Source organism: Cebus imitator, unplaced genomic scaffold (genome assembly GCF_001604975.1).
Source record: "Cebus imitator isolate Cc_AM_T3 unplaced genomic scaffold, Cebus_imitator-1.0 Scaffold76, whole genome shotgun sequence".
NCBI classification, from domain to species: Eukaryota; Metazoa; Chordata; class Mammalia; order Primates; family Cebidae; genus Cebus; species Cebus imitator.
Genome location: NW_016107391.1, coordinates 6,635,472 through 6,641,581, shown reverse-complemented (window position 1 = coordinate 6,641,581; position 6,110 = coordinate 6,635,472). Strand labels below are relative to the sequence as shown.

Sequence of the window (6,110 nt, the reverse complement as noted above, 5' to 3'; positions counted from 1 at the left end):
AAAGAAAATAAAAGAACAGCAACAGAAAAAGAAATACACAGGTAAATAGAGCTAAAGTTTTTTCCCTGGGAATGACTGTCATTCCAATTAGCGGGTATGTCATATCAGTATTTAAAGGCCAAACGAGGGTACATGTGGACACAAAGATGGGAACAGTAAACACTGGGAATTGCAAAAGAGGGTCTAAGGAGGGAGGGAAATTAGGGTTGAAAAACTGCCTGTCAGGTACTGTGTTCACTACCTGGGCAACAAGATCGTTAGAGCCCAAACCTCAACATCACATGATATACCCAAGTAGCAAGCCTGCACAGGTAACCCCTAAATCTAAAATAATTAATTAATTAATGTACGTTATTTTGTGCTACAAAATAAAAAATAAAGGCTAATTGGAAATTAATTTTCTTTCACATGAATGGTTTTTGAGAAAGTTAAAACCATTTCCCAAAGAAGCAGACGTCCCGAAAGGAGTTTGGATTTTGCTGGCTGTGCTCTTCATTCAGGTATCAGGTGGCAGCCAGGGCTTGGTCTGAAGGAGGCTGGCTTTCTCTGAGTGTTTGCTGGAGCCGGGCTGACACAGATCTGATAGAGGTTGTCAGATCTCTGAAGAACAATCGACTTTCTAAGCAGAGCCCCTTCTCTGAGCCTCCCGGTGCTGCGTTACATTTGTAAATGCCAGCGCGCTGCTAAGCACGTCCCCGTGAATAGAAGTGTTTTGATGTTTTGTTTTTGGTCGGAGATTGAAGTCCAGTGTCTTGGGACCCAGTGACTTCGGCTGACCTTCCTGCTACATGGACAGGGCTAAATTTCAACCCCTGGAGGCTTCTGCACACAAAACCTCATGCCTCGCAAGGGCAGGTGCAAGGAAACCCGGTGGAAATCTGAAATCTTCGCCGCTTCAGAGACTCGAGCTCACTTCTGTCAGAGGAATTAGGTTTCACAAGCCCCTTTTTTATGTAGAAAGCATATTATTAGGGGAATCTGGCAGGGCAACTTATTAAAACTACTGCCTATAGGAAAGAGAAAGCCATAATGCCTCAGGACATTCAAGGGTTAATGGTGTGACTTTTCTTTCTTTCTTTTTTTTTTTTTTTCTTGCCAGAAGGGTTGATTTTTAATTACGTGTATATATGAACTTCTCTGTTTTAACATTCAACATATTCAAGATTAATTCTAGAAAGCTGCTATAGCTGATTTATAAAACAAAATGATTTAGGCTCAGAGAGAAAATAGGGACGGTTTTATGTAGTCTCTCCCTATCTACCCTCGCCCACAGCATCACCAAGTTTTCGCTTTTTTCGTTTTTTTGTTGTTTGTTTTTGTTTTAGCTAATGCCACAATTGAAACCTCTACTAACTTAAACGTTGACACTAAAGGCAGGAATTAAGAAGTCATTTTTTATGGCTTTTAAGCACTCGAATGCTTTAGAACTCCCTTGAAAATGCTAGTGAACAGGTCTTATTCCTTTGGATGTTGCTTTGATTTGAATCTTGGTGAAATCTAGATTCCCTATTAAATAGATCCATGCTAATTCTGGAGAAAGTATGATTTAAAACCTTTAGCAACTACTCTATTGATTTGAATCTTGGTGAAATCTAGATTCCCTATTAAATAGATCCATGCTAATTTTGGAGAAAGTATGATTTAAAACCTTTAGCAACTACTCTATTGACTCTGGAGAAGGGGACTTTAGTGTGTTGCTGTTTGGGCTAGAGAAGCATTTCAACACCTTTCTGCAAACTAAGATGAAAAACAATGAACGAAACCTACAAATAGAAATCTAGTAAGGCAGTTCTATCATGTAGGAAAACTGTTTCCCAAATGTTTTCTACACTGACATAAAAGATACGTTACCCGTTTCTTCCACATTCAGTGTATAAAACTCAACTTTAGACGTGTATGTGCAGAGAAGATTTGTATGTCCAAAACCATCCATTTGCATGGAAATCTTACATTGCATTGCTTTGTGTCATTCTGGCTTTGATCACTGCTGGAGGGCTGGGAGGCCCAGGAGCTCAGCACTCTAACTCTTCCATGACTTCCATGACAATTGTCCGTGGGCCCGTCAGGGTCAGATTGCTCACGGTCCAGTAGTCTACATGCAGGACATTGAGCCCATTGACAGAGACGACAAACTGACAGACCTTCATTTCTGCTGTGGCTGCAGGGCCACTGGGGTCAACAGCCTGGATGTGGCATAGCTTAACTTCCTCACACCACAAAACCCCAGCCAACCGAGTCACCAACAATCATGAATGTCTTCCTTGCATACAGAGCCCCGGGAGTAAGGAGTTCCTCAGACGTGACGGGTCTCTACAGCACGGACTTGGGGTTGCAGAGCACAAGGGGGTTGCTGCTGAGGGTGGGGCTGCTGCAGAAGTACTCGCTGCTGCTGCAGCCGCTCATACTGCACCTCCTCACTGCAGACGCGATCTTGATCTCCTTACTGGGGCTCACTGACATAAAGCTGGTAGATTTCTGACTGTCATGGCTCTGCTTCCTCAGGCAGAAGGGACTGTCATGAGTTTCCTGGGAGGAGGAAGACTTTTCACTGATCAGCTCTATCAGTCTCCGCCTCCACCGGAAGTTCATTCTGAACCGGTAGAGAAGATTGCTGTCCACAAATAGGTGCTTGCTGGACACATGCTGGATGATGCCATGCTCCATAAGCTGATGGCAGAGCTAATCTGCCTCTTTCCTGGTGGTGGCCTCACCTTCCTGAACCAGCCAGTCCAGGAATTCAGATTCCATGAAGGTGCACTCATACTTGACCCCTTCCTCCTCCCTGGGCTGCAGAAGTGTGTTTTCAGGGCTCATCAGCTTTTCATACAGTCTCTGTCCCCTCATAAAGGCCTTCACTTCGTTATCCAATGGGAAGGTGCTGTCATCCTTTCTAAAGCAGTAGGAGAGTTTGACATCCTTGAATTCCTTATGCTCATCACACACATGGTGAATAATGGTCTGCTAATTTCTGCGTGAGTGTAATTGCCATCTCTCTGTTGGAAGCCTCTTTGTGTTCAATCAGCCAATCAGTTCTTTTGTGACAAAACAGTTTGGGTAGGTCTTGAGATGATGACGTCTATCTTTAATAACCTTTTCTTCATGCAGCCTGAGCCGTAGCTGCTCCCCGGTGACCAAGACCTCAGCCATGCGCTCCAGCTCCCTTTGCTGTGCCCCGCCACTCCTGCTGGTGCTGCTGTCACTGCCAGCACTGCCGCCCTCTTCCATGGTTGGAGCCGCACCGCTACCACTGGCTCCGCTGTCCGCTGAGGGTTTGGGTGTTTGGATCAGTCTCTGACTTTTATTTCTAATAACTCTTGCAGTATCTTTGCAAGAGAACTGCTTGGCCAGAGTGACTGACTTCTAGATGGAGATGACTCTGATATTTTAGGTCTTGCTGGTTTTGGAAAACATGTTTTCCTCAAAACTTGTATTGCTGTTTTGAAATCAGGAGAGACGTTATATTTCAAGTGTTTTAATTGAGTAAGCAACTTTATAAAACCTGTAACTTCTCCCTCTCACCATTTCTGAACTACTGTTGACATCTCTCTCTAATGCCTCCAAACTTGGGTTTTTTTTTTTTTTTTTTTTTTTTTTTTTTTTTTTTTTTTTTTTTTTTTTTTTTTTTTTTTTTTTTTACACAGCTAGTATTTGAATCATCTTGATCCTGTGGATATAGTTTGCAGTCTCTTTTCCCCCAACCTTTTATTCAAGCTATATAGTTTATTTAGCTGTCATAGGTGCTTTTTGTGGGTAACTTTTTTCATGATGATATTCTACTCTTCTCTATTGAGTAATTCCTCCAGGTTTGAGTACTTAGGGATTTGTTGTGGTTGCTATAAATGGATTTTTGGTTGATCTTTGTTTATTGAGGTTTTCTTTTCTCTTTCCATATTTCCTTTAGCTACAATATGAAAGGCAGCCGTGGGAGGTGTCTGATATTTGCAAGAATTCTCCAGTCGTCCAGCCCTGCTCCTTACCCCTCCTTTTAAAAACTCTAGACTCGATGCACACCTGCGAGGGGTCTTCCTCGGCCCCTCCTCTGATGGAAGAGCCCTTGACAAGTCAGTGGCCATGGGTAGCCCATCATCATGGGAGACTCCTGATTTTGTTCTTTGGACAATCTCCAGGAGGGGTTTTTCAGTAAAAGCCCATGTCAACTGAACTCAGTTGGGTGTTACAGAAGCTCTACTCCTGAAAAGAGCACACTCCATGCCATCTGTAATTTTGCTAAATACTCCTTTTCTGGACAGTCATGCTACCTAAATTATTCATTTATTTATTTTAGCAAGTGGCCACCTTCTGGATGATTGTTGCCGAGTTGAAAGAAGCTCATGGTGTGGGATCGAGCACCTTCTGCAGTGTGGTCATCCTTGTTACCGCGGCTGATAGGATCTGATGGTAAGAGCTCAGTTGTGCCCACTATCATTTTGACAGGAGGCATCCTTGTAACTTCATGGAGCCCCATATGGTCTGGCTCCTGCCTCTCTGTCATCACCTCCTCCCTCTCCTCCACCTCACTGGCTCCACCCACACTGACTTCCTCCCTGTCCCAATCATTCCTTTTGCTTGGAGTGCTTGTCCCGCTGATCTCAGCAACAGCGATTCTCATCACTTCAGTATCGGCTTAGTGGTCCCTCGTCCGAGAGGCCTCTCCTGACCATGCTTTCTAAAGTAGTTGCCATTCACTCTAGCACATTTTCTTCTTTAAACTTTCACAAAGCTTTTTTCACTAATGATAGTTAGTGAAAGTTCTTGTTTACTTACTTGTTTGCTGACTGTCTCTCCCAGCAATTGATAAGCCTCATGAAAGCAGGGGTCCTGTCTATCTTATTCCCCCAAACCGTAGAACAGAGCCACACATAGTAAGCATTCAACAAATGTTTGTTACATAGGTGAATGGATCGTCTGCTCAATGAGCACTTATAAAATACTCCTTGGTGGACATTATGGAATTCAGAAGTTTGAAGCCAGGTACACAGTAGGTTGTTACCAACGCTGTTGCCAGCATGGCTTTCTAGCAGATCAGTGGTCAGCCCAGGGCGACCAGGCCCACTCTCCTGGCTATTTACTTGTATTGTGTCTCGGTGAGTGGCAGCCACAGCTCTGTGTGAGACACTGTAAGGACGTTTAGGGCACAGTGCCCTGTGCAAAGAGAATACTCATTTACACGCATTTATTCATTTTATTCATTTAACCAGTACTCACATAGTACTGTCAAGAATTCTGAATCTGAGGCTTTATCCTACTGGCAAGCTAACAAGTTCACCGGCCACGATTTCATGCTGATAGAAGATAGGAGACTCTTAGGTGAGAGACAAAGGATGGTTTATCACTCACAGCAATTGCAGAGTATTAGCATCTTTGTAGCGGTTCCTCAAGCCCTGACTTCCATAGAGTGACACAAAGAGGGCTTGATGACACCTGCGTGCTCAGTGAGTTACATGAGGGGAGCCCTGAGCTTAGGGAACCTGACCATAATGGACAGTCTGTCTGCCCTTCGCTCTGGAGGGAGGCGCCATCTCTATCCTCCAGAGTTGTTTGATATACATGTCTTTGAAAGTGTAGTCCGGTGCAAAGAGCAGTCAGTGCGTCTGCTCACAAGATGTGCAGAGATGCTTGAGACCTGTGGAGAATCGCCTCTCCATAAGAAGCCTAGGAGGCCCTCAGATTTGTGGAATGAATTAATGAATACCAGGTGTTGGATGCAGCATTATATAGCTAAATAAGACATGGTTTCTGTCATTAGAGTTCATGTCTTCTTGCTGGGGAATGAATTGGTAGGGCAGTACAGTGGGTGGTTAAGTGCTTGTGCCCTGGGCTTGGATGCCTTGATTTAAATCCTGCCTCCACCACATTGCATAGCTTTGGAACCCTGGCCTTGGATTCCTCATCCCTAAAATGGAGATAAAAGGGTTATTGTGATTATATAAACCAATATAATTCAAAGTGCTTGGCTTAGTACCTAATCACTGGTAAGTATCCAAGTAAATGTTAATTACTAGTTTGAAGTATACAAAATTACGATTTCTGCAGTTAAATACTAGCAATTTAATATGATTCAACTTAGTCATATACCCACTATTATTAATCTTTTTCGTGTTTACACATTA

At 43.5% G+C, this 6,110-nt stretch overlaps 1 pseudogene; it reads right to left on the bottom strand.

Moving 5' to 3' along the window:
• Positions 1 to 2,012: 2,012 nt before the first annotated feature.
• LOC108307117 lies at positions 2,013 to 3,225 on the bottom strand (annotated as a pseudogene).
• Positions 3,226 to 6,110: the final 2,885 nt, after the last annotated feature.